This window comes from Phalangium opilio, unplaced genomic scaffold (genome assembly GCF_054372755.1).
Source record: "Phalangium opilio isolate 3A_F unplaced genomic scaffold, DU_Popi_V2 ptg000094l_1, whole genome shotgun sequence".
Taxonomy (NCBI): Eukaryota; Metazoa; Arthropoda; class Arachnida; order Opiliones; family Phalangiidae; genus Phalangium; species Phalangium opilio.
This window is the reverse complement of record NW_028324199.1, coordinates 3,277,742-3,305,566: the sequence shown is the minus strand read 5'-3', so window position 1 is coordinate 3,305,566 and position 27,825 is coordinate 3,277,742. Positions and strand designations below refer to the sequence as shown.

Here is a 27,825-nt window from a genome sequence, read left to right as displayed (position 1 = left end):
ATGCTCAACTCATAGGCCTACCTTGTTGTTAGTTGCATTTAAATAGTCTCTTAATTACTTCTGCAAAATCTCGGGTTTATCCGGGATTTGAACCCGGGACCACTCGCACCCAAAGCGAGTCCCATACCCCTAGACCAACGGACCATGTGTGTAACCAAACATGCTCAACTCATAGGCCTACCCCGTAGTTAGTTCCTTTTAAATAGTCACTAAATTACTTCGGCAAAATCTCGGGTTTATCCGGGATTTGAACCCGGGACCACTCGCACCCAAAGCGAGTCCCATACCCCTAGACCAACGGACCATGTGTGTAACCAAACATGCTCAACTCATAGGCCTACCCCGTAGTTAGTTCCTTTTAAATAGTCACTAAATTACTTCGGCAAAAGCTCGGGTTCGTCCGGGATTTTATCTCGGGACCACTCACACCCTAAGCGAGTATCATACCCCTAGACCAACGGACCATGTCTGTAACTAAATATGCTCAACTCATAGGCCTACCCTGTAGTTAGTTGCATTTAAATAGTCACTAAATTGCTTCTGCATAAAATCGGGTCCGTCCGGGATTTGAACCCGGGGCCACTCACACCCGCAGCGTGTATCATACCCTTAGACCAACGTACCATGAATGATACTGAAACATGCTCAACTCATAGGTCTACCCTGTAGTTAGTTGCGTTTAAATAGTCACTAAACTACTTCTGCAAAAACTCGGGTTCGTCCGGGATTTGCACCCGGGACCACTCGCACCCTGAGCGAGTATCATACCCCTAGACCAACGGACCATGTGTGTAACTAAACATGCTCAACTCATAGGTCTACCCTGTAGTTAGTTGCGTTTAAATAGTCACTAAACTACTTCTGCAAAAACTCGGGTTCATCCGGGATTTGATCCCGGGACCACTCGCAACCTGAGCGAGTATCATAGCCCTAGACCAACGGGCCATGTGTCTAACTAAACATGCTCAACTCTTAGGCCTACCTTGTTGTTAGTTGCATTTAAATGGTCACTAAATTACTTCTGCCAAAACTCGGGTTCGTCCGGGATTTGAACCCGGGACCACTCGCACCCTAAGCGAGTATCATACCCCTAGACCAACGGACCATGTGTGTAACTAAACATGCTCAACTCATAGGCCTACCTTGTTGTTAGTTGCATTTAAATAGTCTCTTAATTTCTTCTGCAAAAACTCGGGTTCATCCGGGATTTGAACCCGGGACCACTCGCACCCAAAGCGAGTACCATACCCCTAGACCAACGGACCATGTGTGTAACCAAACATGCTCAACTCACAGGCCTACCCCGTAGTTAGTTGCTTTTAAATAGTCACTAAATTACTTGGGCAAAAACTCGGGTTCGTCCGGGATTTTATCTCGGGACCACTCACACCCTAAGCGAGTATCATACCCCTAGACCAACGGACCATGTCTGTAACTAAATATGCTCAACTCATAGGCCTACCCTGTAGTTAGTTGCATTTAAATAGTCACTAAATTGCTTCTGCATAAACTCGGGTCCGTCCGGGATTTGAACCCGGGACCACTCACACCCGAAGCGTGTATCATACCCCTAGAATAACGGACCATGTGTGTGACCAAACATGCTCAACTCTTAGGCCTACCTTGTTGTTAGTTGCAATTAAATAGTCACTAACTTACTTCTGCAAAAACTCGGGTTCGTTCGGGATTTGAACCCGGGACCACTCACACCCTAAGCGAGTATCATACCCCTAGACCAACGGACCATGTGTCTAACAAAACATGCTCAACTCTTAGGCCTACCTTGTTGTTAGTTTCATTTAAATAGTCACTAAATTACTTCTGCAAAAATTCGGGTTCGTCCGCGATTTGAACCCGGGACCACTCGCACCCGAAGCGTGTATCATACCCCTAGACCAACGGACCATGAATGATACTGAAACATGCTCAACTCTTAGGCCTACCGTGTTGTTAGTTTCATTTAAATAGTCACTAAATTACTTCTGCAAAAATTCGGGTTCGTCCGCGATTTGAACCCGGGACCACTCGCACCCTAAGCGAGTATCATACCCCTAGACCAACGGACCATGTGTGTAATTAAACATGCTCAACTCATAGGCCTACCTTGTTGTTAGTTGCATTTAAATAGTCTCTTAATTACTTCTGCAAAAACTCGCGTACATCCGGGATTTGAACCCGAGACCACTCGCAACTTGAGCGAGTAGCATACCCCTAGACCAACGGACCATGAATGATACTGAAACATGCCTAACTCGTAGGCCTACATTGTTGTTAGTTGCATTTAAATAGTCACTAACTTACTTCTGCAAAAACTCGGGTTCGTCCGGGATTTGAACCCGGGACCACTCGCACCCTAAGCGAGTATCATACCCCTAGACCAACGGACCATGTGTCTAACAAAACATGCTCAACTCTTAGGCCTACCTTGTTGTTAGTTTCATTTAAAAAGTCACTAAATTACTTCTGCAAAAATTCGGGTTCGTCCGCGATTTGAACCCGGGACCACTCGCACCCTAAGCGAGTATCATGCCCCTAGACCAACGGACTATGTGTGAAACTAAAGATGCTCAACTCATAGGCCTACCTTGTTGTTAGTTGCATTTAAATAGTCTCTTAATTACTTCTGCAAAAACTCGCGTACATCCGGGATTTGAACCCGAGACCACTCGCAACTTGAGCGAGTATCATACCCCTAGACCAACGGACCATGAATGATACTGAAACATGCTAAACTCGTAGGCCTACATTGTTGTTAGTTGCATTTAAATAGTCACTAAATTACTTCTGCAAAAACTCGGGTTCATCCGGGATTTGAACCCGGGACCACTCGCACCCAAAGCGAGTATCATACCCCTAGACCAACGGACCACGTGTGTAACTAAACATGCTCAACTCGTAGGCCTACCTTGTTGTTAGTTGCATTTAAATGGTCACTTAATTACTTCTGCCAAAACTCGGGTTCGTCCGGGATTTGAACCCGGGACCACTCGCACCCTAAACGAGTATCATACCCCTAGACCAACGGACCATGTGTGTAACTAAACATGCTCAACTCATAGGCCTACCTTGTTGTTAGTTGCATTTAAATAGTCTCTTAATTACTTCTGCAAAAACTCGGGTTCATCCGGGATTTGAACCCGGGGCCACTCACACCCGAAGCGTGTATCATACCCCTAGACCAACGGACCATGAATGATACTGAAACATGCTCAACTCATAGGTCTACCCTGTAGTTAGTTGCGTTTAAATAGTCACTAAATTACTTCTGCCAAAACTCGGGTTCGTCCGGGATTTGAACCCGGGACCACTCGCACCCTAAGCGAGTATCATACCCCTAGACCAACGGAACATGTGTGTAACTAAACATTCTCAACTCATAGGCCTACCTTGTTGTTAGTTGCATTTAAATAGTCTCTTAATTACTTCTGCAAAAACTCGGGTTCATCCGGGATTTGAACCCGGGACCACTCGCACCCAAAGCGAGTACCATACCCCTAGACCAACGGACCATGAATGATACTGAAACATGCTCAACTCATAGGTCTACCCTGTAGTTAGTTGCGTTTAAATAGTCACTAAACTACTTCTGCAAAAACTCGGGTTCGTCCGGGATTTGCACCCGGGACCACTCGCACCCTGAGCGAGTATCATACCTCTAGACCAACGGACCATGTGTGTAACTAAACATGCTCAACTCATAGGCCTACCCCGTAGTTAGTTGCTTTTAAATAGTCACTAAATTACTTCGGCAAAAACTCGGGTTCGTCCGGGATTTTATCTCGGGACCACTCACACCCTAAGCGAGTATCATACCCCTAGACCAACGGACCATGTCTGTAACTAAATATGCTCAACTCATAGGCCTAACCTGTAGTTAGTTGCATTTAAATAGTCACTAAATTGCTTCTGCATAAACTCGGGTCCGTCCGGGATTTGAACCCGGGGCCACTCACACCCGAAGCGTGTATCATACCCTTAGACCAACGGACCATGAATGATACTGAAACATGCTCAACTCATAGGTCTACCCTGTAGTTAGTTGCGTTTAAATAGTCACTAAACTACTTCTGCAAAAACTCGGGTTCGTCCGGGATTTGCACCCGGTACCACTCGCACCCTGAGCGAGTATCATACCCCTAGACCAACGGACCATGTGTGTAACTAAACATGCTCAACTCATAGGTCTACCCTGTAGTTAGTTGCGTTTAAATAGTCACTAAACTACTTCTGCAAAAACTCGGGTTCATCCGGGATTTGATCCCGGGACCACTCGCAACCTGAGCGAGTATCATACCCCTAGACCAACGGGCCATGTGTCTAACTAAACATGCTCAACTCTTAGGCCTACCTTGTTGTTAGTTTCATTTAATAGTCACTAAATTACTTCTGCAAAAACTCGGGTTCGTCCGCGATTAGAACCCGGGACCACTCGCACCCTAAGCGAGTATCATACCCCTATACCAACGGACCATGTGTGTAACTAAACATGCTCAACTCATAGGCCTACCTTGTTGTTAGTTGCATTTAAATAGTCACTAAATTACTTCTGCAAAAACACGGGTTCGTCCGGGATTTGAACGCGGGAACACTCGCAACCTCAGTGAGTATCATAGCCCTAGACCAACGGACCATTTGTGTAACTAAACATGCTCCGCTCATAGGCCTACCTTGTTGTTAGTTGCATTTAAATAGTCTCTTAATTACTTCTGCAAAAACTCGGGTTCATCCGGGATTTGAACCCGGGACCACTCGCACCCAAAGCGAGTATTATACCCCTAGACCAACGGACCACGTGTCTAACTAAACATGCTCAACTCTTAGGCCTACCTTGTTGTTAGTTGCATTTAAATGGTCACTAAATTATTTCTGCCAAAACTCGGGTTCGTCCGGGATTTGAACCCGGGACCACTCGCACCCTAAGCGAGTATCATACCCCTAGACCAACGGACCATGTGTGTAACTAAACATGCTCAACTCATAGGCCTACCTTGTTGTTAGTTGCATTTAAATAGTCTCTTAATTACTTCTGCAAAAACTCGGGTTCATCCGGGATTTGAACCCGGGACCACTCGCACCCAAAGCGAGTACCATACCCCTACACCGACGGACCATGTGTGTAACCAAACATGCTCAACTCACAGGCCTACCCCGTAGTTAGTTGCTTTTAAATAGTCACTAAATTACTTCGGCAAAAACTCGGGTTCGTCCGGGATTTTATCTCGGGACCACTCACACCCTAAGCGAGTATCATACCCCTAGACCAACGGACCATGTCTGTAACTAAATATGCTCAACTCATAGGCCTACCCTGTAGTTAGTTGCATTTAAATAGTCACTAAATTGCTTCTGCATAAACTCGGGTCCGTCCGGGATTTGAACCCGGGACCACTCACACCCGAAGCGTGTATCATACCCCTAGACCAACGGATCATGTGTGTAACCAAACATGCTCAACTCTTAGGCCTACCTTGTTGTTAGTTGCATTTAAATAGTCACTAACTTACTTCTGCAAAAACTCGGGTTCGTCCGGGATTTGAACCCGGGACCACTCACACCCTAAGCGAGTATCATACCCCTAGACCAACGGACCATGTGTCTAACAAAACATGCTCAACTCTTAGGCCTACCTTGTTGTTAGTTTCATTTAAATAGTCACTAAATTACTTCTGCAAAAATTCGGGTTCGTCCGCGATTTGAACCCGGGACCACTCGCACCCGAAGCGTGTATCATACCCCTAGACCAACGGACCATGAATGATACTGAAACATGCTCAACTCTTAGGCCTACCTTGTTGTTAGTTTCATTTAAATAGTCACTAAATTACTTCTGCAAAAATTCGGGTTTCTTCCGCGATTTGAACCCGGGACCACTCGCGCCCTAAGCGAGTATTATACCCCTAGACCAACGGACCATGTGTGTAATTAAACATGCTCAACTCATAGGCCTACCTTGTTGTTAGTTGCATTTAAATAGTCTCTTAATTACTTCTGCAAAAACTCGCGTACATCCGGGATTTGAACCCGAGACCACTCGCAACTTGAGCGAGTATCATACCCCTAGACCAACGGACCATGAATGATACTGAAACATGCCAAACTCGTAGGCCTACCTTGTTGTTAGTTGCATTTAAATAGTCTCTTAATTACTTCTGCGAAAACTCGGGTTCATCCGGGATTTGAACCCGTGACCACTCGCACCCAAAGCGAGTACCATACCCCTACACCAACGGACCATGTGTGTAACCAAACATGCTCAACTCACAGGCCTACCCCGTAGTTAGTTGCTTTTAAATAGTCACTAAATTACTTCGGCAAAAACTCGGGTTCGTCCGGGATTTTATCTCGGGACCTCTCACACCCTAAGCGAGTATCATACCCCTAGACCAACGGACCATGTCTGTAACTAAATATGCTCAACTCATAGGCCTACCCTGTAGTTAGTTGCATTTAAATAGTCACTAAATTGCTTCTGCATAAACTCGGGTCCGTCCGGGATTTGAACCCGGGACCACTCACACCCGAAGCGTGTATCATACCCCTAGACCAAAGGACCATGTGTGTAACCAAACATGCTCAACTCATAGGCCTACCTTGTTGTTAGTTGCATTTAAATAGTCACTAAATTACTTCTGCAAAAACACGGGTTCGTCCGGGATTTGAACGCGGGACCACTCGCAACCCCAGTGAGTATCATAGCCCTAGACCAACGGACCATGTGTGTAACTTAACATGCTCAACTCATAGGCCTACCTTGTTGTTAGTTGCATTTAAATGGTCACTAAATTATTTCTGCCAAAACTCGGGTTCGTCCGGGATTTGAACCCGGGACCACTCGCACCCTAAGCGAGTATCATACCCCTAGACCAACGGACCATGTGTGTAACTAAACATGCTCAACTCATAGGCCTACCTTGTTGTTAGTTGCATTTAAATAGTCTCTTAATTACTTCTGCAAAAACTCGGGTTCATCCGGGATTTGAACCCGGGACCACTCGCACCCAAAGCGAGTACCATACCCCTACACCAACGGACCATGTGTGTAACCAAACATGCTCAACTCACAGGCCTACCCCGTAAAGAGTTGCTTTTAAATAGTCACTAAATTACTTCGGCAAAAACTCGGGTTTGTCCGGGATTTTATCTCGGGACCACTCACACCCTAAGCGAGTATCATACCCCTAGACCAACGGACCATGTCTGTAACTAAATATGCTCAACTCATAGGCCTACCCTGTAGTTAGTTGCATTTAAATAGTCACTAAATTGCTTCTGCATAAACTCGGGTCCGTCCGGGATTTGAACCCGGGACCACTCACACCCGAAGCGTGTATCATACCCCTAGACCAACGGATCATGTGTGTAACCAAACATGCTCAACTCTTAGGCCTACCTTGTTGTTAGTTGCATTTAAATAGTCACTAACTTACTTCTGCAAAAACTCGGGTTCGTCCGGGATTTGAACCCGGGACCACTCACACCCTAAGCGAGTATCATACCCCTAGACCAACGGACCATGTGTCTAACAAAACATGCTCAACTCTTAGGCCTACCTTGTTGTTAGTTTCATTTAAATAGTCACTAAATTACTTCTGCAAAAATTCGGGTTCGTCCGCGATTTGAACCCGGGACCACTCGCACCCGAAGCGTGTATCATACCCCTAGACCAACGGACCATGAATGATACTGAAACATGCTCAACTCTTAGGCCTACCTTGTTGTTAGTTTCATTTAAATAGTCACTAAATTACTTCTGCAAAAATTCGGGTTTCTTCCGCGATTTGAACCCGGGACCACTCGCACCCTAAGCGAGTATTATACCCCTAGACCAACGGACCATGTGTGTAATTAAACATGCTCAACTCATAGGCCTACCTTGTTGTTAGTTGCATTTAAATAGTCTCTTAATTACTTCTGCAAAAACTCGCGTACATCCGGGATTTGAACCCGAGACCACTCGCAACTTGAGCGAGTATCATACCCCTAGACCAACGGACCATGAATGATACTGAAACATGCCAAACTCGTAGGCCTACCTTGTTGTTAGTTGCATTTAAATAGTCTCTTAATTACTTCTGCGAAAACTCGGGTTCATCCGGGATTTGAACCCGTGACCACTCGCACCCAAAGCGAGTACCATACCCCTACACCAACGGACCATGTGTGTAACCAAACATGCTCAACTCACAGGCCTACCCCGTAGTTAGTTGCTTTTAAATAGTCACTAAATTACTTCGGCAAAAACTCGGGTTCGTCCGGGATTTTATCTCGGGACCTCTCACACCCTAAGCGAGTATCATACCCCTAGACCAACGGACCATGTCTGTAACTAAATATGCTCAACTCATAGGCCTACCTTGTTGTTAGTTGCATTTAAATAGTCACTAACTTACTTCTGCAAAAACTCGGGTTCGTCCGGGATTTGAACCCGGGACCACTCACACCCTAAGCGAGTATCATACCCCTAGACCAACGGACAATGTGTCTAACAAAACATGCTCAACTCTTAGGCCTACCTTGTTGTTAGTTTCATTTAAATAGTCACTAAATTACTTCTGCAAAAATTCGGGTTCGTCCGCGATTTGAACCCGGGACCACTCGCACCCTAAGCGAGTATCATACCCCTAGACCAACGGACCATGTGTGTAATTAAACATGCTCAACTCATAGGCCTACCTTGTCGTTAGTTGCATTTAAATAGTCTCTTAATTACTTCTGCAAAAACTCGCGTACATCCGGGATTTGAACCCGAGACCACTCGCAACTTGAGCGAGTATCATACCCCTAGACCAACGGACCATGAATGATACTGAAACATGCCAAACTCGTAGGCCTACATTGTTGTTAGTTGCATTTAAATAGTCACTAACTTACTTCTGCAAAAACTCGGGTTTGTCCGGGATTTGAACCCGGGACCACTCGCACCCTAAGCGAGTATCATACCCCTAGACCAACGGACCATGTATCTAACAAAACATGCTCAACTCTTAGGCCTACCTTGTTGTTAGTTTCATTTAAAAAGTCACTAAATTACTTCTGCAAAAATTCGGGTTCGTCCGCGATTTGAACCCGGGACCACTCGCACCCTAAGCGAGTAACATACCCCTAGACCAACGGACCATGTGTGTAACTAAAGATGCTCAACTCATAGGCCTACCTTGTTGTTAGTTGCATTTAAATAGTCTCTTAATTGCTTCTGCAAAAACTCGCGTACATCCGGGATTTGAACCCGAGACCACTCGCAACTTGAGCGAGTATCATACCCCTAGACCAACGGACCATGAATGATACTGAAACATGCTAAACTCGTAGGCCTACATTGTTGTTAGTTGCATTTAAATAGTCACTAAATTACTTCTGCAAAAACTCGGGTTCGTCCGGGATTTGAACCCGGGACCACTTGCACCCTAAGCGAGTATCATACCCCTAGACCAACGAACCATGTGTGTAACTAAACATGCTCCGCTCATAGGCCTACCTTGTTGTTAGTTGCATTTAAATAGTCTCTTAATTACTTCTGCAAAAACTCGGGTTCATCCGGGATTTGAACCCGGGACCACTCGCACCCAAAGCGAGTATCATACCCCTAGACCAACGGACCACGTGTGTAACTAAACATGCTCAACTCGTAGGCCTACCTTGTTGTTAGTTTCATTTAAATGGTCACTAAAGTACTTCTGCCAAAACTCGGCTTCGTCCGGGATTTGAACCCGGGACCACTCGCACCCTAAGCGAGTATCATACCCCTAGACCAACGGACCATGTCTGTAACTAAATATGCTCAACTCATAGGCCTACCCTGTAGTTAGTTGCATTTAAATAGTCACTAAATTTCTTCTGCATAAACTCGGGTCCGTCCGGGATTTGAACCCGGGGCCACTCACACCCGAAGCGTGTATCATACCCTTAGACCAACGGACCATGAATGATACTGAAACATGCCAAACTCGTAGGCCTACCTTGTTGTTAGTTGCATTTAAATAGTCTCTTAATTACTTCTGCAAAAACTCGGGTTCATCCGGGATTTGAACCCGTGACCACTCGCACCCAAAGCGAGTACCATACCCCTACACCAACGGACCATGTGTGTAACCAAACATGCTCAACTCACAGGCCTACCCCGTAGTTAGTTGCTTTTAAATAGTCACTAAATTACTTCGGCAAAAACTCGGGTTCGTCCGGGATTTTATCTCGGGACCACTCACACCCTAAGCGAGTATCATACCCCTAGACCAACGGACCATGTCTGTAACTAAATATGCTCAACTCATAGGCCTACCCTGTAGTTAGTTGCATTTAAATAGTCACTAAATTGCTTCTGCATAAACTCGGGTCCGTCCGTGATTTGAACCCGGGACCACTCACACCCGAAGCGTGTATCATACCCCTAGACCAACGGATCATGTGTGTAACCAAACATGCTCAACTCTTAGGCCTACCTTGTTGTTAGTTGCATTTAAATAGTCACTAACTTACTTCTGCAAAAACTCGGGTTCGTCCGGGATTTGAACCCGGGACCACTCACACCCTAAGCGAGTATCATACCCCTAGACCAACGGACCATGTGTCTAACAAAACATGCTCAACTCTTAGGCCTACCTTGTTGTTAGTTTCATTTAAATAGTCACTAAATTACTTCTGCAAAAATTCGGGTTCGTCCGCGATTTGAACCCGGGACCACTCGCACCCGAAGCGTGTATCATACCCCTAGACCAACGGACCATGAATGATACTGAAACATGCTCAACTCTTAGGCCTACCTTGTTGTTAGTTTCATTTCAATAGTCACTAAATTACTTCTGCAAAAATTCGGGTTCGTCCGCGATTTGAACCCGGGACCACTCGCACCCTAAGCGAGTATCATACCCCTAGACCAACGGACCATGTGTGTAATTAAACATGCTCAACTCATAGGCCTACCTTGTTGTTAGTTGCATTTAAATAGTCTCTTAATTACTTCTGCAAAAACTCGCGTACATCCGGGATTTGAACCCGAGACCACTCGCAACTTGAGCGAGTACCATACCCCTACACCAACGGACCATGTGTGTAACCAAACATGCTCAACTCACAGGCCTACCCCGTAGTTAGTTGCTTTTAAATAGTCACTAAATTACTTCGGCAAAAACTCGGGTTCGTCCGGGATTTTATCTCGGGACCACTCACACCCTAAGCGAGTATCATACCCCTAGACCAACGGACCATGTCTGTAACTAAATATGCTCAACTCATAGGCCTACCCTGTAGTTAGTTGCATTTAAATAGTCACTAAATTGCTTCTGCATAAACTCGGGTCCGTCCGGGATTTGAACCCGGGACCACTCACACCCGAAGCGTGTATCATACCCCTAGACCAACGGACCATGTGTGTAACCAAACATGCTCAACTCTTAGGCCTACCTTGTTGTTAGTTGCATTTAAATAGTCACTAACTTACTTCTGCAAAAACTCGGGTTCGTCCGGGATTTGAACCCGGGACCACTCACACCCTAAGCGAGTATCATACCCCTAGACCAACGGACCATGTGTCTAACAAAACATGCTCAACTCTTAGGCCTACCTTGTTGTTAGTTTCATTTAAATAGTCACTAAATTACTTCTGCAAAAATTCGGGTTCGTCCGCGATTTGAACCCGGGACCACTCGCACCCTAAGCGAGTATCATACCCCTAGACCAACGGACCATGTGTGTAATTAAACATGCTCAACTCATAGGCCTACCTTGTTGTTAGTTGCATTTAAATAGTCTCTTAATTACTTCTGCAAAAACTCGCGTACATCCGGGATTTGAACCCGAGACCACTCGCAACTTGAGCGAGTATCATACCCCTAGACCAACGGACCATGAATGATACTGAAACATGCCAAACTCGTAGGCCTACATTGTTGTTAGTTGCATTTAAATAGTCACTAACTTACTTCTGCAAAAACTCGGGTTTGTCCGGGATTTGAACCCGGGACCACTCGCACCCTAAGCGAGTATCATACCCCTAGACCAACGGACCATGTGTCTAACAAAACATGCTCAACTCTTAGGCCTACCTTGTTGTTAGTTTCATTTAAAAAGTCACTAAATTACTTCTGCAAAAATTCGGGTCCGTCCGGGATTTGAACCCGGGACCACTCGCACCCTAAGCGAGTATCATACCCCTAGACCAACGGACGAAGTATGACACTGAAACATGCTCATCTCGTAGTCCTACAATTTAACTCGTAGCATTTGAATAGTCACCAAATTACTTCTGCAAAAACTCGGGTTCGTCCGCGATTTGAACCCGGGACCACTCGCACCCTAAGCGAGTAACATACCCCTAGACCAACGGACCATGTGTGTAACTAAAGATGCTCAACTCATAGGCCTACCTTGTTGTTAGTTGCATTTAAATAGTCTCTTAATTGCTTCTGCAAAAACTCGCGTACATCTGGGATTTGAACCCGAGACCACTCGCAACTTGAGCGAGTATCATACCCCTAGACCAACGGACCATGAATGATACTGAAACATGCTAAACTCGTAGGCCTACATTGTTGTTAGTTGCATTTAAATAGTCACTAAATTACTTCTGCAAAAACTCGGGTTCGTCCGGGATTTGAACCCGGGACCACTTGCACCCTAAGCGAGTATCATACCCCTAGACCAACGGACCATGTGTGTAACTAAACATGCTCCGCTCATAGGCCTACCTTGTTGTTAGTTGCATTTAAATAGTCTCTTAATTACTTCTGCAAAAACTCGGGTTCATCCGGGATTTGAACCCGGGACCACTCGCACCCAAAGCGAGTATCATACCCCTAGACCAACGGACCACGTGTGTAACTAAACATGCTCAACTCGTAGGCCTACCTTGTTGTTAGTTTCATTTAAATGGTCACTAAAGTACTTCTGCCAAAACTCGGCTTCGTCCGGGATTTGAACCCGGGACCACTCGCACCCTAAGCGAGTATCATACCCCTAGACCAACGGACCATGTCTGTAACTAAATATGCTCAACTCATAGGCCTACCCTGTAGTTAGTTGCATTTAAATAGTCACTAAATTTCTTCTGCATAAACTCGGGTCCGTCCGGGATTTGAACCCGGGGCCACTCACACCCGAAGCGTGTATCATACCCTTAGACCAACGGACCATGAATGATACTGAAACATGCCAAACTCGTAGGCATACCTTGTTGTTAGTTGCATTTAAATAGTCTCTTAATTACTTCTGCAAAAACTCGGGTTCATCCGGGATTTGAACCCGTGACCACTCGCACCCAAAGCGAGTACCATACCCCTACACCAACGGACCATGTGTGTAACCAAACATGCTCAACTCACAGGCCTACCCCGTAGTTAGTTGCTTTTAAATAGTCACTAAATTACTTCGGCAAAAACTCGGGTTCGTCCGGGATTTTATCTCGGGACCACTCACACCCTAAGCGAGTATCATACCCCTAGACCAACGGACCATGTCTGTAACTAAATACGCTCAACTCATAGGCCTACCCTGTAGTTAGTTGCATTTAAATAGTCACTAAATTGCTTCTGCATAAACTCGGGTCCGTCCGGGATTTGAACCCGGGACCACTCACACCCGAAGCGTGTATCATACCCCTAGACCAACGGATCATGTGTGTAACCAAACATGCTCAACTCTTAGGCCTACCTTGTTGTTAGTTGCATTTAAATAGTCACTAACTTACTTCTGCAAAAACTCGGGTTCGTCCGGGATTTGAACCCGGGACCACTCACACCCTAAGCGAGTATCATACCCCTAGACCAACGGACCATGTGTCTAACAAAACATGCTCAACTCTTAGGCCTACCTTGTTGTTAGTTTCATTTAAATAGTCACTAAATTACTTCTGCAAAAATTCGGGTTCGTCCGCGATTTGAACCCGGGACCACTCGCACCCGAAGCGTGTATCATACCCCTAGACCAACGGACCATGAATGATACTGAAACATGCTCAACTCTTAGGCCTACCTTGTTGTTAGTTTCATTTAAATAGTCACTAAATTACTTCTGCAAAAATTCGGGTTCGTCCGCGATTTGAACCCGGGACCACTCGCACCCGAAGCGTGTATCATACCCCTAGACCAACGGACCATGAATGATACTGAAACATGCTCAACTCTTAGGCCTACCTTGTTGTTAGTTGCATTTAAATAGTCTCTTAATTACTTCTGCAAAAACTCGCGTACATCCGGGATTTGAACCCGAGACCACTCGCAACTTGAGCGAGTATCATACCCTAGACCAACGGACCATGAATGATACTGAAACATGCCAAACTCGTAGGCCTACCTTGTTGTTAGTTGCATTTAAATAGTCTCTTAATTACTTCTGCAAAAACTCGGGTTCATCCGGGATTTGAACCCGTGACCACTCGCACCCAAAGCGAGTACCATACCCCTACACCAACGGACCATGTGTGTAACCAAACATGCTCAACTCACAGGCCTACCCCGTAGTTAGTTGCTTTTAAATAGTCACTAAATTACTTCGGCAAAAACTCGGGTTCGTCCGGGATTTTATCTCGGGACCACTCACACCCTAAGCGAGTATCATACCCCTAGACCAACGGACCATGTCTGTAACTAAATATGCTCAACTCATAGGCCTACCCTGTAGTTAGTTGCATTTAAATAGTCACTAAATTGCTTCTGCATAAACTCGGGTCCGTCCGGGATTTGAACCCGGGACCACTCACACCCGAAGCGTGTATCATACCCCTAGACCAACGGACCATGTGTGTAACCAAACATGCTCAACTCTTAGGCCTACCTTGTTGTTAGTTGCATTTAAATAGTCACTAACTTACTTCTGCAAAAACTCGGGTTCGTCCGGGATTTGAACCCGGGACCACTCACACCCTAAGCGAGTATCATACCCCTAGACCAACGGACCATGTGTCTAACAAAACATGCTCAACTCTTAGGCCTACCTTGTTTTAGTTTCATTTAAATAGTCACTAAATTACTTCTGCAAAAATTCGGGTTCGTCCGCGATTTGAACCCGGGACCACTCGCACCCTAAGCGAGTATCATACCCCTAGACCAACGGACCATGTGTGTAATTAAACATGCTCAACTCATAGGCCTACCTTGTTGTTAGTTGCATTTAAATAGTCTCTTAATTACTTCTGCAAAAACTCGCGTACATCCGGGATTTGAACCCGAGACCACTCGCAACTTGAGCGAGTATCATACCCCTAGACCAACGGACCATGAATGATACTGAAACATGCCAAACTCGTAGGCCTACATTGTTGTTAGTTGCATTTAAATAGTCACTAACTTACTTCTGCAAAAACTCGGGTTTGTCCGGGATTTGAACCCGGGACCACTCGCACCCTAAGCGAGTATCATACCCCTAGACCAACGGACCATGTGTCTAACAAAACATGCTCAACTCTTAGGCCTACCTTGTTGTTAGTTTCATTTAAAAAGTCACTAAATTACTTCTGCAAAAATTCGGGTTCGTCCGCGATTTGAACCCGGGACCACTCGCACCCTAAGCGAGTAACATACCCCTAGACCAACGGACCATGTGTGTAACTAAAGATGCTCAACTCATAGGCCTACCTTGTTGTTAGTTGCATTTAAATAGTCTCTTAATTGCTTCTGCAAAAACTCGCGTACATCCGGGATTTGAACCCGAGACCACTCGCAACTTGAGCGAGTATCATACCCCTAGACCAACGGACCATGAATGATACTGAAACATGCTAAACTCGTAGGCCTACATTGTTGTTAGTTGCATTTAAATAGTCACTAAATTACTTCTGCAAAAACTCGGGTTCGTCCGGGATTTGAACCCGGGACCACTTGCACCCTAAGCGAGTATCATACCCCTAGACCAACGGACCATGTGTGTAACTAAACATGCTCCGCTCATAGGCCTACCTTGTTGTTAGTTGCATTTAAATAGTCTCTTAATTACTTCTGCAAAAACTCGGGTTCATCCGGGATTTGAACCCGGGACCACTCGCACCCAAAGCGAGTATCATACCCCTAGACCAACGGACCACGTGTGTAACTAAACATGCTCAACTCGTAGGCCTACCTTGTTGTTAGTTTCATTTAAATGGTCACTAAAGTACTTCTGCCAAAACTCGGCTTCGTCCGGGATTTGAACCCGGGACCACTCGCACCCTAAGCGAGTATCATACCCCTAGACCAACGGACCATGTCTGTAACTAAATATGCTCAACTCATAGGCCTACCCTGTAGTTAGTTGCATTTAAATAGTCACTAAATTTCTTCTGCATAAACTCGGGTCCGTCCGGGATTTGAACCCGGGGCCACTCACACCCGAAGCGTGTATCATACCCTTAGACCAACGGACCATGAATGATACTGAAACATGCCAAACTCGTAGGCATACCTTGTTGTTAGTTGCATTTAAATAGTCTCTTAATTACTTCTGCAAAAACTCGGGTTCATCCGGGATTTGAACCCGTGACCACTCGCACCCAAAGCGAGTACCATACCCCTACACCAACGGACCATGTGTGTAACCAAACATGCTCAACTCACAGGCCTACCCCGTAGTTAGTTGCTTTTAAATAGTCACTAAATTACTTCGGCAAAAACTCGGGTTCGTCCGGGATTTTATCTCGGGACCACTCACACCCTAAGCGAGTATCATACCCCTAGACCAACGGACCATGTCTGTAACTAAATATGCTCAACTCATAGGCCTACCCTGTAGTTAGTTGCATTTAAATAGTCACTAAATTGCTTCTGCATAAACTCGGGTCCGTCCGGGATTTGAACCCGGGACCACTCACACCCGAAGCGTGTATCATACCCCTAGACCAACGGATCATGTGTGTAACCAAACATGCTCAACTCTTAGGCCTACCTTGTTGTTAGTTGCATTTAAATAGTCACTAACTTACTTCTGCAAAAACTCGGGTTCGTCCGGGATTTGAACCCGGGACCACTCACACCCTAAGCGAGTATCATACCCCTAGACCAACGGACCATGTGTCTAACAAAACATGCTCAACTCTTAGGCCTACCTTGTTGTTAGTTTCATTTAAATAGTCACTAAATTACTTCTGCAAAAATTCGGGTTCGTCCGCGATTTGAACCCGGGACCACTCGCACCCGAAGCGTGTATCATACCCCTAGACCAACGGACCATGAATGATACTGAAACATGCTCAACTCTTAGGCCTACCTTGTTGTTAGTTTCATTTAAATAGTCACTAAATTACTTCTGCAAAAATTCGGGTTCGTCCGCGATTTGAACCCGGGACCACTCGCACCCGAAGCGTGTATCATACCCCTAGACCAACGGACCATGAATGATACTGAAACATGCTCAACTCTTAGGCCTACCTTGTTGTTAGTTGCATTTAAATAGTCTCTTAATTACTTCTGCAAAAACTCGCGTACATCCGGGATTTGAACCCGAGACCACTCGCAACTTGAGCGAGTATCATACCCTAGACCAACGGACCATGAATGATACTGAAACATGCCAAACTCGTAGGCCTACCTTGTTGTTAGTTGCATTTAAATAGTCTCTTAATTACTTCTGCAAAAACTCGGGTTCATCCGGGATTTGAACCCGTGACCACTCGCACCCAAAGCGAGTACCATACCCCTACACCAACGGACCATGTCTGTAACTAAATATGCTCAACTCATAGGCCTACCCTGTAGTTAGTTGCATTTAAATAGTCACTAAATTGCTTCTGCATAAACTCGGGTCCGTCCGGGATTTGAACCCGGGACCACTCACACCCGAAGCGTGTATCATACCCCTAGACCAACGGACCATGTGTGTAACCAAACATGCTCAACTCTTAGGCCTACCTTGTTGTTAGTTGCATTTAAATAGTCACTAACTTACTTCTGCAAAAACTCGGGTTCGTCCGGGATTTGAACCCGGGACCACTCACACCCTAAGCGAGTATCATACCCCTAGACCAACGGACCATGTGTCTAACAAAACATGCTCAACTCTTAGGCCTACCTTGTTTTAGTTTCATTTAAATAGTCACTAAATTACTTCTGCAAAAATTCGGGTTCGTCCGCGATTTGAACCCGGGACCACTCGCACCCTAAGCGAGTATCATACCCCTAGACCAACGGACCATGTGTGTAATTAAACATGCTCAACTCATAGGCCTACCTTGTTGTTAGTTGCATTTAAATAGTCTCTTAATTACTTCTGCAAAAACTCGCGTACATCCGGGATTTGAACCCGAGACCACTCGCAACTTGAGCGAGTATCATACCCCTAGACCAACGGACCATGAATGATACTGAAACATGCCAAACTCGTAGGCCTACATTGTTGTTAGTTGCATTTAAATAGTCACTAACTTACTTCTGCAAAAACTCGGGTTTGTCCGGGATTTGAACCCGGGACCACTCGCACCCTAAGCGAGTATCATACCCCTAGACCAACGGACCATGTGTCTAACAAAACATGCTCAACTCTTAGGCCTACCTTGTTGTTAGTTTCATTTAAAAAGTCACTAAATTACTTCTGCAAAAATTCGGGTTCGTCCGCGATTTGAACCCGGGACCACTCGCACCCTAAGCGAGTAACATACCCCTAGACCAACGGACCATGTGTGTAACTAAAGATGCTCAACTCATAGGCCTACCTTGTTGTTAGTTGCATTTAAATAGTCTCTTAATTGCTTCTGCAAAAACTCGCGTACATCCGGGATTTGAACCCGAGACCACTCGCAACTTGAGCGAGTATCATACCCCTAGACCAACGGACCATGAATGATACTGAAACATGCTAAACTCGTAGGCCTACATTGTTGTTAGTTGCATTTAAATAGTCACTAAATTACTTCTGCAAAAACTCGGGTTCGTCCGGGATTTGAACCCGGGACCACTTGCACCCTAAGCGAGTATCATACCCCTAGACCAACGGACCATGTGTGTAACTAAACATGCTCCGCTCATAGGCCTACCTTGTTGTTAGTTGCATTTAAATAGTCTCTTAATTACTTCTGCAAAAACTCGGGTTCATCCGGGATTTGAACCCGGGACCACTCGCACCCAAAGCGAGTATCATACCCCTAGACCAACGGACCACGTGTGTAACTAAACATGCTCAACTCGTAGGCCTACCTTGTTGTTAGTTTCATTTAAATGGTCACTAAAGTACTTCTGCCAAAACTCGGCTTCGTCCGGGATTTGAACCCGGGACCACTCGCACCCTAAGCGAGTATCATACCCCTAGACCAACGGACCATGTCTGTAACTAAATATGCTCAACTCATAGGCCTACCCTGTAGTTAGTTGCATTTAAATAGTCACTAAATTGCTTCTGCATAAACTCGGGTCCGTCCGGGATTTGAACCCGGGGCCACTCACACCCGAAGCGTGTATCATACCCTTAGACCAACGGACCATGAATGATACTGAAACATGCTCAACTCATAGGTCTACAATGTAGTTAGTTGCGTTTAAATAGTCACTAAACTACTTCTGCAAAAACTCGGGTTCATCCGGGATTTGAACCCGGGACCACTCACACCCGAAGCGTGTATCATACCCCTAGACCAACGGACCATGAATGATACTGAAACATGCTCAACTCATAGGTCTACCCTGTAGTTAGTTGCGTTTAAATAGTCACTAAACTGCTTCTGCAAAAACTCGGATTCATCCGGGATTTGATCCCGGGACCACTCGCAACCTGAGCGAGTATCATGCCCCTAGACCAACGGGCCATGTGTCTAACTAAACATGCTCAACTCTTAGGCCTACCTTGTTGTTAGTTTCATTTAATAGTCACTAAATTACTTCTGCAAAAACTCGGGTTCGTCCGCGATTAGAACCCGGGACCACTCGCACCCTAAGCGAGTATCATACCCCTAGACCAACGGACCATGTGTGTAACCAAACATGCTCAACTCATAGGCCTACCTTGTTGTTAGTTGCATTTAAATAGTCACTAAATTACTTCTGCAAAAACACGGGTTCGTCCGGGATTTGAACGCGGGACCACTCGCAACCTCAGTGAGTATCATAGCCCTAGACCAACGGACCATGTGTGTAACTAAACATGCTCAACTCATAGGCCTACCTTGTTGTTAGTTGCATTTAAATAGTCTCTTAATTACTTCTGCAAAAACTCGGGTTCATCCGGGATTTGAACCCGGGACCACTGACACCCGAAGCGTGTATCATACCCCTAGACCAACGGACCATGAATGATACTGAAACATGCTCAACTCATAGGTCTACCCTGTAGTTAGTTGCGTTTAAATAGTCACTAAATTACTTCTGCCAAAACTCGGGTTCGTCCGGGATTTGAACCCGGGACCACTCGCACCCTAAGCGAGTATCATACCCCTAGACCAACGGACCATGTGTGTAACTAAACATGCTCAACTCATAGGCCTACCTTGTTGTTAGTTGCATTTAAATAGTCTCTTAATTACTTCTGCAAAAACTCGGGTTTATCCGGGATTTGAACCCGGGACCACTCGCACCCAAAGCGATTACCATACCCCTAGACCAACGGACCATGTGTGTAACCAAACATGCTCAACTCATAGGCCTACCCCGTAGTTAGTTGCTTTTAAATAGTCACTAAATTACTTCGGCAAAAGCTCGGGTTCGTCCGGGATTTTATCTCGGGACCACTCACACCCTAAGCGAGTATCATACCCCTAGACCAACGGACCATGTCTGTAACTAAATATGCTCAACTCATAGGCCTACCCTGTAGTTAGTTGCATTTAAATAGTCACTAAATTGCTTCTGCATAAACTCGGGTCCGTCCGGGATTTGAACCCGGGGCCACTCACACCCGAAGCGTGTATCATACCCTTAGACCAACGTACCATGAATGATACCGAAACATGCTCAACTCATAGGTCTACCCTGTAGTTAGTTGCGTTTAAATAGTCACTAAACTACTTCTGCAAAAACTCGGGTTCATCCGGGATTTGATCCCGGGACCACTCGCAACCTGAGCGAGTATCATACCCCTAGACCAACGGGCCATGTGTCTAACTAAACATGCTCAACTCTTAGGCCTACCTTGTTGTTAGTTTCATTTAATAGTCACTAAATTACTTCTGCAAATCTCGGGTTCGTCCGCGATTAGACCCCGGGACCACTCGCACCCTAAGCGAGTATCATACCCCTAGACCAACGGACCATGTGTGTAACTAAACATGCTCAACTCATAGGCCTACCTTGTTGTTAGTTGCATTTAAATAGTCACTAAATTACTTCTGCAAAAACACGGGTTCGTCCGGGATTTGAACCCGGGACCACTCGCAACCTCAGCGAGTATCATAGCCCTAGACCAACGGACCATGTGTGTAACTAAACATGCTCAACTCATAGGCCTACCTTGTTGTTAGTTGCATTTAAATAGTCTCTTAATTACTTCTGCAAAAACTCGGGTTCGTCCGGGATTTGAACCCGGGACCACTCGCACCCTAAGCGAGTATCATACCCCTAGACCAACGGACCATGTGTGTAACCAAACATGCTCAACTCATAGGCCTACCCCGTAGTTAGTTCCTTTTAAATAGTCACTAAATTACTTCTGCAAAAACTCGGGTTCATCCGGGATTTGAACCCGGGACCACACACACCCGAAGCGTGTATCACACCCCTAGACCAACGGACCATGAATGATACTGAAACATGCTCAACTCATAGGTCTACCCTGTAGTTAGTTGCGTTAAAATAGTCACTAAATTACTTCTGCCAAAACTCGGGTTCGTCCGGGATTTGAACCCGGGACCACTCGCACCCTAAGCGAGTATCATACCCCTAGACCAACGGACCATGTGTGTAACTAAACATGCTCAACTCATAGGCCTACCTTGTTGTTAGTTGCATTTAAATAGTCTCTTAATTACTTCTGCAAAATCTCGGGTTTATCCGGGATTTGAACCCGGGACCACTCGCACCCAAACCGAGTCCCATACCCCTAGACCAACGGACCATGTTTGTAACCAAACATGCTCAACTCATAGGCCTACCCCGTAGTTAGTTCCTTTTAAATAGTCACTAAATTACTTCGGCAAAAGCTCGGGTTCGTCCGGGATTTTATCTCGGGACCACTCACACCCTAAGCGAGTATCATACCCCTAGACCAACGGACCATGTCTGTAACTAAATATGCTCAACTCATAGGCCTACCCTGTAGTTAGTTGCATTTAAATAGTCACTAAATTGCTTCTGCATAAAATCGGGTCCGTCCGGGATTTGAACCCGGGGCCACTCACACCCGCAGCGTGTATCATACCCTTAGACCAACGTACCATGAATGATACTGAAACATGCTCAACTCATAGGTCTACCCTGTAGTTAGTTGCGTTTAAATAGTCACTAAACTACTTCTGCAAAAACTCGGGTTCGTCCGGGATTTGCACCCGGGACCACTCGCACCCTGAGCGAGTATCATACCCCTAGACCAACGGACCATGTGTGTAACTAAACATGCTCAACTCATAGGTCTACCCTGTAGTTAGTTGCGTTTAAATAGTCACTAAACTACTTCTGCAAAAACTCGGGTTCATCCGGGATTTGATCCCGGGACCACTCGCAACCTGAGCGAGTATCATAGCCCTAGACCAACGGGCCATGTGTCTAACTAAACATGCTCAACTCTTAGGCCTACCTTGTTGTTAGTTTCATTTAATAGTCACTAAATTACTTCTGCAAAAACTCGGGTTCGTCCGCGATTAGAACCCGTGACCACTCGCACCCTAAGCGAGTATCATACCCCTAGACCAACGGACCATGTGTGTAACTAAACATGCTCAACTCATAGGCCTACCTTGTTGTTAGTTGCATTTAAATAGTCTCTTAATTACTTCTGCAAAAACTCTGGCTCATCCGGGATTTGAACCCGGGACCACTCGCACCCAAAGCGAGTACCATACCCCTAGACCAACGGACCATGTGTGTAACCAAACATGCTCAACTCATAGGCCTACCCCGTAGTTAGTTGCTTTTAAATAGTCACTAAATTACTTCGGTAAAAACTCGGGTTCGTCCGGGATTTTATCTCGGGACCACTCAAACCCTAAGCGAGTATCATACCCCTAGACCAACGGGCCATGTGTCTAACTAAACATGCTCAACTCTTAGGCCTACCTTGTTGTTAGTTTCATTTAAATAGTTACTAAATTACTTCTGCAAAAACTCGCGTCCGTCCGGGATTTGAACCCTGGACCACTCGCACCCTAATCGAGTATCATACCCCTAGACCAACGGACCACGTGTGTAACTAAACATGCTCAACTCGTAGGTCTACCTTGTTGTTAGTTGCATTTAAATAGTCACTAAATTACTTCTGCCAAAAACTCGGGTTCGTCCGGGATTTGACCCCGGGACCACTCGCACCCTAAGCGAGTATCATACCCCTAGCCCAACGGACCATGTCTGTAGCTAAATATGCTCAACTCATAGGCCTACCCTGTAGTTAGTTGCATTTAAATAGTCACTAAATTGCTTCTGCATAAACTCGGGTCCGTCCGGGATTTGAACCCGGGGTCACTCACACCCGAAGCGTGTATCATACCCCTAGGCCAACGAACCATGAATGATACAGAAACATGCTCAACTCATAGGTCTACCCTGTAGTTAGTTGCGTTTAAATAGTCACTAAATTACTTCTGCCAAAACTCGGGTTCGTCCGGGATTTTCACACGGGACCACTCGCACCCTAAGCGAGTATCATACCCCTAGACCAACGGACCATGTGTGTAACTAAACATGCTCAACTCATAGGCCTACCTTGTTGTTAGTTGCATTTAAATAGTCTCTTAATTACTTCTGTAAAAACTCGGGTACATCCGGGATTTGAACCCGGGACCACTCGCACCCTAAGCGAGTATCATAGCCCTAGACCAACGGACCATGTGTCTAACTAAACATGCTCAACTCATAGGCCTACCTTGTTGTTAGTTGCATTTAAACAGTCACTAAATTACTTCTGAAAAAACTCGCGTCCGTCCAGGATTTGAACCCTGGACCACTCGCACCCAAATCGAGTATCATACCCCTAGACCAACGGACCACGTGTGTAACTAAACATGCTCAACTCGTAGGCCTACCTTGTTGTTAGTTTCATTTAAATGGTCACTAAAGTACTTCTGCCAAAACTCGGCTTCGTCCGGGATTTGAACCCGGGACCACTCGCACCCTAAGCGAGTATCATACCCCTAGCCCAACGGACCATGTCTGTAGCTAAATATGCTCAACTCATAGGCCTACCCTGTAGTTAGTTGCATTTAAATAGTCACTAAATTGCTTCTGCATAAACTCGGGTCCGTCCGGGATTTGAACCCGGGGTCACTCACACCCGAAGCGTGTATCATACCCCTAGGCCAACGAACCATGAATGATACAGAAACATGCTCAACTCATAGGTCTACCCTGTAGTTAGTTGCATTTAAATAGTCACTAAATTACTTCTGCCAAAAACTCGGGTTCGTCCGGGATTTGACCCCGGGACCACTCGCACCCTAAGCGAGTATCATACCCCTAGCCCAACGGACCATGTCTGTAGCTAAATATGCTCAACTCATAGGCCTACCCTGTAGTTAGTTGCATTTAAATAGTCACTAAATTGCTTCTGCATAAACTCGGGTCCGTCCGGGATTTGAACCCGGGGTCACTCACACCCGAAGCGTGTATCATACCCCTAGGCCAACGAACCATGAATGATACAGAAACATGCTCAACTCATAGGTCTACCCTGTAGTTAGTTGCATTTAAATAGTCACTAAATTACTTCTGCAAAAACTCGGGTTCGTCCGGGATTTGAACCCGGGACCACTTGCACCCTAAGCGAGTATCATACCCCTAGACCAACGAACCATGTGTGTAACTAAACATGCTCCGCTCATAGGCCTACCTTGTTGTTAGTTGCATTTAAATAGTCTCTTAATTACTTCTGCAAAAACTCGGGTTCATCCGGGATTTGAACCCGGGACCACTCGCACCCAAAGCGAGTATCATACCCCTAGACCAACGGACCACGTGTGTAACTAAACATGCTCAACTCGTAGGCCTACCTTGTTGTTAGTTTCATTTAAATGGTCACTAAAGTACTTCTGCCAAAACTCGGCTTCGTCCGGGATTTGAACCCGGGACCACTCGCACCCTAAGCGAGTATCATACCCCTAGACCAACGGACCATGTCTGTAACTAAATATGCTCAACTCATAGGCCTACCCTGTAGTTAGTTGCATTTAAATAGTCACTAAATTTCTTCTGCATAAACTCGGGTCCGTCCGGGATTTGAACCCGGGGCCACTCACACCCGAAGCGTGTATCATACCCTTAGACCAACGGACCATGAATGATACTGAAACATGCCAAACTCGTAGGCCTACCTTGTTGTTAGTTGCATTTAAATAGTCTCTTAATTACTTCTGCAAAAACTCGGGTTCATCCGGGATTTGAACCCGTGACCACTCGCACCCAAAGCGAGTACCATACCCCTACACCAACGGACCATGTGTGTAACCAAACATGCTCAACTCACAGGCCTACCCCGTAGTTAGTTGCTTTTAAATAGTCACTAAATTACTTCGGCAAAAACTCGGGTTCGTCCGGGATTTTATCTCGGGACCACTCACACCCTAAGCGAGTATCATACCCCTAGACCAACGGACCATGTCTGTAACTAAATATGCTCAACTCATAGGCCTACCCTGTAGTTAGTTGCATTTAAATAGTCACTAAATTGCTTCTGCATAAACTCGGGTCCGTCCGTGATTTGAACCCGGGACCACTCACACCCGAAGCGTGTATCATACCCCTAGACCAACGGATCATGTGTGTAACCAAACATGCTCAACTCTTAGGCCTACCTTGTTGTTAGTTGCATTTAAATAGTCACTAACTTACTTCTGCAAAAACTCGGGTTCGTCCGGGATTTGAACCCGGGACCACTCACACCCTAAGCGAGTATCATACCCCTAGACCAACGGACCATGTGTCTAACAAAACATGCTCAACTCTTAGGCCTACCTTGTTGTTAGTTTCATTTAAATAGTCACTAAATTACTTCTGCAAAAATTCGGGTTCGTCCGCGATTTGAACCCGGGACCACTCGCACCCGAAGCGTGTATCATACCCCTAGACCAACGGACCATGAATGATACTGAAACATGCTCAACTCTTAGGCCTACCTTGTTGTTAGTTTCATTTCAATAGTCACTAAATTACTTCTGCAAAAATTCGGGTTCGTCCGCGATTTGAACCCGGGACCACTCGCACCCTAAGCGAGTATCATACCCCTAGACCAACGGACCATGTGTGTAATTAAACATGCTCAACTCATAGGCCTACCTTGTTGTTAGTTGCATTTAAATAGTCTCTTAATTACTTCTGCAAAAACTCGCGTACATCCGGGATTTGAACCCGAGACCACTCGCAACTTGAGCGAGTACCATACCCCTACACCAACGGACCATGTGTGTAACCAAACATGCTCAACTCACAGGCCTACCCCGTAGTTAGTTGCTTTTAAATAGTCACTAAATTACTTCGGCAAAAACTCGGGTTCGTCCGGGATTTTATCTCGGGACCACTCACACCCTAAGCGAGTATCATACCCCTAGACCAACGGACCATGTCTGTAACTAAATATGCTCAACTCATAGGCCTACCCTGTAGTTAGTTGCATTTAAATAGTCACTAAATTGCTTCTGCATAAACTCGGGTCCGTCCGGGATTTGAACCCGGGACCACTCACACCCGAAGCGTGTATCATACCCCTAGACCAACGGACCATGTGTGTAACCAAACATGCTCAACTCTTAGGCCTACCTTGTTGTTAGTTGCATTTAAATAGTCACTAACTTACTTCTGCAAAAACTCGGGTTCGTCCGGGATTTGAACCCGGGACCACTCACACCCTAAGCGAGTATCATACCCCTAGACCAACGGACCATGTGTCTAACAAAACATGCTCAACTCTTAGGCCTACCTTGTTGTTAGTTTCATTTAAATAGTCACTAAATTACTTCTGCAAAAATTCGGGTTCGTCCGCGATTTGAACCCGGGACCACTCGCACCCTAAGCGAGTATCATACCCCTAGACCAACGGACCATGTGTGTAATTAAACATGCTCAACTCATAGGCCTACCTTGTTGTTAGTTGCATTTAAATAGTCTCTTAATTACTTCTGCAAAAACTCGCGTACATCCGGGATTTGAACCCGAGACCACTCGCAACTTGAGCGAGTATCATACCCCTAGACCAACGGACCATGAATGATACTGAAACATGCCAAACTCGTAGGCCTACATTGTTGTTAGTTGCATTTAAATAGTCACTAACTTACTTCTGCAAAAACTCGGGTTTGTCCGGGATTTGAACCCGGGACCACTCGCACCCTAAGCGAGTATCATACCCCTAGACCAACGGACCATGTGTCTAACAAAACATGCTCAACTCTTAGGCCTACCTTGTTGTTAGTTTCATTTAAAAAGTCACTAAATTACTTCTGCAAAAATTCGGGTCCGTCCGGGATTTGAACCCGGGACCACTCGCACCCTAAGCGAGTATCATACCCCTAGACCAACGGACGAAGTATGACACTGAAACATGCTCATCTCGTAGTCCTACAATTTAACTCGTAGCATTTGAATAGTCACCAAATTACTTCTGCAAAAACTCGGGTTCGTCCGCGATTTGAACCCGGGACCACTCGCACCCTAAGCGAGTAACATACCCCTAGACCAACGGACCATGTGTGTAACTAAAGATGCTCAACTCATAGGCCTACCTTGTTGTTAGTTGCATTTAAATAGTCTCTTAATTGCTTCTGCAAAAACTCGCGTACATCTGGGATTTGAACCCGAGACCACTCGC

At 45.7% G+C, this 27,825-nt stretch overlaps 45 non-coding genes across 45 annotated transcripts; all 45 read right to left on the bottom strand.

Annotated features, from left to right (window-relative positions):
• Positions 1–1,033: 1,033 nt before the first annotated feature.
• TRNAP-AGG (transfer RNA proline (anticodon AGG)) lies at positions 1,034–1,105 on the bottom strand. Its single transcript has one exon. It is a non-coding gene; the product is annotated as a tRNA-Pro (tRNA).
• Positions 1,106–2,315: 1,210 nt separating this feature from the next.
• On the bottom strand, positions 2,316–2,387 carry TRNAP-AGG (transfer RNA proline (anticodon AGG)). Its single transcript has one exon. It is a non-coding gene; the product is annotated as a tRNA-Pro (tRNA).
• Positions 2,388–2,796: 409 nt separating this feature from the next.
• Positions 2,797–2,868, bottom strand: TRNAP-UGG (transfer RNA proline (anticodon UGG)). Its single transcript has one exon. It is a non-coding gene; the product is annotated as a tRNA-Pro (tRNA).
• An 88-nt stretch (positions 2,869–2,956) lies between these two features.
• On the bottom strand, positions 2,957–3,028 carry TRNAP-AGG (transfer RNA proline (anticodon AGG)). The gene has a single exon. It is a non-coding gene; the product is annotated as a tRNA-Pro (tRNA).
• A 1,850-nt stretch (positions 3,029–4,878) lies between these two features.
• On the bottom strand, positions 4,879–4,950 carry TRNAP-AGG (transfer RNA proline (anticodon AGG)). The gene has a single exon. It is a non-coding gene; the product is annotated as a tRNA-Pro (tRNA).
• A 568-nt stretch (positions 4,951–5,518) lies between these two features.
• On the bottom strand, positions 5,519–5,590 carry TRNAP-AGG (transfer RNA proline (anticodon AGG)). The gene has a single exon. It is a non-coding gene; the product is annotated as a tRNA-Pro (tRNA).
• A 1,211-nt stretch (positions 5,591–6,801) lies between these two features.
• TRNAP-AGG (transfer RNA proline (anticodon AGG)) lies at positions 6,802–6,873 on the bottom strand. The gene has a single exon. It is a non-coding gene; the product is annotated as a tRNA-Pro (tRNA).
• A 568-nt stretch (positions 6,874–7,441) lies between these two features.
• Positions 7,442–7,513, bottom strand: TRNAP-AGG (transfer RNA proline (anticodon AGG)). The gene has a single exon. It is a non-coding gene; the product is annotated as a tRNA-Pro (tRNA).
• A 1,372-nt stretch (positions 7,514–8,885) lies between these two features.
• TRNAP-AGG (transfer RNA proline (anticodon AGG)) lies at positions 8,886–8,957 on the bottom strand. The gene has a single exon. It is a non-coding gene; the product is annotated as a tRNA-Pro (tRNA).
• A 409-nt stretch (positions 8,958–9,366) lies between these two features.
• TRNAP-AGG (transfer RNA proline (anticodon AGG)) lies at positions 9,367–9,438 on the bottom strand. Its single transcript has one exon. It is a non-coding gene; the product is annotated as a tRNA-Pro (tRNA).
• An 88-nt stretch (positions 9,439–9,526) lies between these two features.
• On the bottom strand, positions 9,527–9,598 carry TRNAP-UGG (transfer RNA proline (anticodon UGG)). Its single transcript has one exon. It is a non-coding gene; the product is annotated as a tRNA-Pro (tRNA).
• An 87-nt stretch (positions 9,599–9,685) lies between these two features.
• TRNAP-AGG (transfer RNA proline (anticodon AGG)) lies at positions 9,686–9,758 on the bottom strand. The gene has a single exon. It is a non-coding gene; the product is annotated as a tRNA-Pro (tRNA).
• Positions 9,759–10,487: 729 nt separating this feature from the next.
• Positions 10,488–10,559, bottom strand: TRNAP-AGG (transfer RNA proline (anticodon AGG)). Its single transcript has one exon. It is a non-coding gene; the product is annotated as a tRNA-Pro (tRNA).
• A 729-nt stretch (positions 10,560–11,288) lies between these two features.
• On the bottom strand, positions 11,289–11,360 carry TRNAP-CGG (transfer RNA proline (anticodon CGG)). The gene has a single exon. It is a non-coding gene; the product is annotated as a tRNA-Pro (tRNA).
• Positions 11,361–11,448: 88 nt separating this feature from the next.
• On the bottom strand, positions 11,449–11,520 carry TRNAP-AGG (transfer RNA proline (anticodon AGG)). Its single transcript has one exon. It is a non-coding gene; the product is annotated as a tRNA-Pro (tRNA).
• Positions 11,521–11,929: 409 nt separating this feature from the next.
• Positions 11,930–12,001, bottom strand: TRNAP-AGG (transfer RNA proline (anticodon AGG)). The gene has a single exon. It is a non-coding gene; the product is annotated as a tRNA-Pro (tRNA).
• Positions 12,002–12,087: 86 nt separating this feature from the next.
• TRNAP-AGG (transfer RNA proline (anticodon AGG)) lies at positions 12,088–12,161 on the bottom strand. The gene has a single exon. It is a non-coding gene; the product is annotated as a tRNA-Pro (tRNA).
• A 410-nt stretch (positions 12,162–12,571) lies between these two features.
• Positions 12,572–12,643, bottom strand: TRNAP-AGG (transfer RNA proline (anticodon AGG)). The gene has a single exon. It is a non-coding gene; the product is annotated as a tRNA-Pro (tRNA).
• An 88-nt stretch (positions 12,644–12,731) lies between these two features.
• TRNAP-UGG (transfer RNA proline (anticodon UGG)) lies at positions 12,732–12,803 on the bottom strand. Its single transcript has one exon. It is a non-coding gene; the product is annotated as a tRNA-Pro (tRNA).
• An 87-nt stretch (positions 12,804–12,890) lies between these two features.
• On the bottom strand, positions 12,891–12,963 carry TRNAP-AGG (transfer RNA proline (anticodon AGG)). Its single transcript has one exon. It is a non-coding gene; the product is annotated as a tRNA-Pro (tRNA).
• A 729-nt stretch (positions 12,964–13,692) lies between these two features.
• Positions 13,693–13,764, bottom strand: TRNAP-AGG (transfer RNA proline (anticodon AGG)). Its single transcript has one exon. It is a non-coding gene; the product is annotated as a tRNA-Pro (tRNA).
• Positions 13,765–14,654: 890 nt separating this feature from the next.
• TRNAP-CGG (transfer RNA proline (anticodon CGG)) lies at positions 14,655–14,726 on the bottom strand. The gene has a single exon. It is a non-coding gene; the product is annotated as a tRNA-Pro (tRNA).
• An 88-nt stretch (positions 14,727–14,814) lies between these two features.
• TRNAP-AGG (transfer RNA proline (anticodon AGG)) lies at positions 14,815–14,886 on the bottom strand. Its single transcript has one exon. It is a non-coding gene; the product is annotated as a tRNA-Pro (tRNA).
• Positions 14,887–15,294: 408 nt separating this feature from the next.
• Positions 15,295–15,366, bottom strand: TRNAP-AGG (transfer RNA proline (anticodon AGG)). Its single transcript has one exon. It is a non-coding gene; the product is annotated as a tRNA-Pro (tRNA).
• A 409-nt stretch (positions 15,367–15,775) lies between these two features.
• TRNAP-AGG (transfer RNA proline (anticodon AGG)) lies at positions 15,776–15,847 on the bottom strand. Its single transcript has one exon. It is a non-coding gene; the product is annotated as a tRNA-Pro (tRNA).
• An 88-nt stretch (positions 15,848–15,935) lies between these two features.
• TRNAP-UGG (transfer RNA proline (anticodon UGG)) lies at positions 15,936–16,007 on the bottom strand. Its single transcript has one exon. It is a non-coding gene; the product is annotated as a tRNA-Pro (tRNA).
• An 87-nt stretch (positions 16,008–16,094) lies between these two features.
• TRNAP-AGG (transfer RNA proline (anticodon AGG)) lies at positions 16,095–16,167 on the bottom strand. Its single transcript has one exon. It is a non-coding gene; the product is annotated as a tRNA-Pro (tRNA).
• Positions 16,168–16,896: 729 nt separating this feature from the next.
• On the bottom strand, positions 16,897–16,968 carry TRNAP-AGG (transfer RNA proline (anticodon AGG)). The gene has a single exon. It is a non-coding gene; the product is annotated as a tRNA-Pro (tRNA).
• A 730-nt stretch (positions 16,969–17,698) lies between these two features.
• On the bottom strand, positions 17,699–17,770 carry TRNAP-CGG (transfer RNA proline (anticodon CGG)). Its single transcript has one exon. It is a non-coding gene; the product is annotated as a tRNA-Pro (tRNA).
• Positions 17,771–17,858: 88 nt separating this feature from the next.
• TRNAP-AGG (transfer RNA proline (anticodon AGG)) lies at positions 17,859–17,930 on the bottom strand. Its single transcript has one exon. It is a non-coding gene; the product is annotated as a tRNA-Pro (tRNA).
• A 408-nt stretch (positions 17,931–18,338) lies between these two features.
• TRNAP-AGG (transfer RNA proline (anticodon AGG)) lies at positions 18,339–18,410 on the bottom strand. Its single transcript has one exon. It is a non-coding gene; the product is annotated as a tRNA-Pro (tRNA).
• A 409-nt stretch (positions 18,411–18,819) lies between these two features.
• TRNAP-AGG (transfer RNA proline (anticodon AGG)) lies at positions 18,820–18,891 on the bottom strand. Its single transcript has one exon. It is a non-coding gene; the product is annotated as a tRNA-Pro (tRNA).
• Positions 18,892–18,979: 88 nt separating this feature from the next.
• On the bottom strand, positions 18,980–19,051 carry TRNAP-UGG (transfer RNA proline (anticodon UGG)). The gene has a single exon. It is a non-coding gene; the product is annotated as a tRNA-Pro (tRNA).
• Positions 19,052–19,138: 87 nt separating this feature from the next.
• Positions 19,139–19,211, bottom strand: TRNAP-AGG (transfer RNA proline (anticodon AGG)). The gene has a single exon. It is a non-coding gene; the product is annotated as a tRNA-Pro (tRNA).
• A 1,050-nt stretch (positions 19,212–20,261) lies between these two features.
• Positions 20,262–20,333, bottom strand: TRNAP-AGG (transfer RNA proline (anticodon AGG)). The gene has a single exon. It is a non-coding gene; the product is annotated as a tRNA-Pro (tRNA).
• A 1,047-nt stretch (positions 20,334–21,380) lies between these two features.
• On the bottom strand, positions 21,381–21,452 carry TRNAP-AGG (transfer RNA proline (anticodon AGG)). Its single transcript has one exon. It is a non-coding gene; the product is annotated as a tRNA-Pro (tRNA).
• A 249-nt stretch (positions 21,453–21,701) lies between these two features.
• Positions 21,702–21,773, bottom strand: TRNAP-AGG (transfer RNA proline (anticodon AGG)). The gene has a single exon. It is a non-coding gene; the product is annotated as a tRNA-Pro (tRNA).
• A 2,973-nt stretch (positions 21,774–24,746) lies between these two features.
• On the bottom strand, positions 24,747–24,818 carry TRNAP-AGG (transfer RNA proline (anticodon AGG)). Its single transcript has one exon. It is a non-coding gene; the product is annotated as a tRNA-Pro (tRNA).
• An 88-nt stretch (positions 24,819–24,906) lies between these two features.
• TRNAP-UGG (transfer RNA proline (anticodon UGG)) lies at positions 24,907–24,978 on the bottom strand. Its single transcript has one exon. It is a non-coding gene; the product is annotated as a tRNA-Pro (tRNA).
• An 87-nt stretch (positions 24,979–25,065) lies between these two features.
• On the bottom strand, positions 25,066–25,138 carry TRNAP-AGG (transfer RNA proline (anticodon AGG)). Its single transcript has one exon. It is a non-coding gene; the product is annotated as a tRNA-Pro (tRNA).
• A 729-nt stretch (positions 25,139–25,867) lies between these two features.
• TRNAP-AGG (transfer RNA proline (anticodon AGG)) lies at positions 25,868–25,939 on the bottom strand. Its single transcript has one exon. It is a non-coding gene; the product is annotated as a tRNA-Pro (tRNA).
• A 729-nt stretch (positions 25,940–26,668) lies between these two features.
• On the bottom strand, positions 26,669–26,740 carry TRNAP-CGG (transfer RNA proline (anticodon CGG)). The gene has a single exon. It is a non-coding gene; the product is annotated as a tRNA-Pro (tRNA).
• Positions 26,741–26,828: 88 nt separating this feature from the next.
• Positions 26,829–26,900, bottom strand: TRNAP-AGG (transfer RNA proline (anticodon AGG)). The gene has a single exon. It is a non-coding gene; the product is annotated as a tRNA-Pro (tRNA).
• Positions 26,901–27,309: 409 nt separating this feature from the next.
• TRNAP-AGG (transfer RNA proline (anticodon AGG)) lies at positions 27,310–27,381 on the bottom strand. Its single transcript has one exon. It is a non-coding gene; the product is annotated as a tRNA-Pro (tRNA).
• Positions 27,382–27,467: 86 nt separating this feature from the next.
• TRNAP-AGG (transfer RNA proline (anticodon AGG)) lies at positions 27,468–27,541 on the bottom strand. Its single transcript has one exon. It is a non-coding gene; the product is annotated as a tRNA-Pro (tRNA).
• Positions 27,542–27,825: the final 284 nt, after the last annotated feature.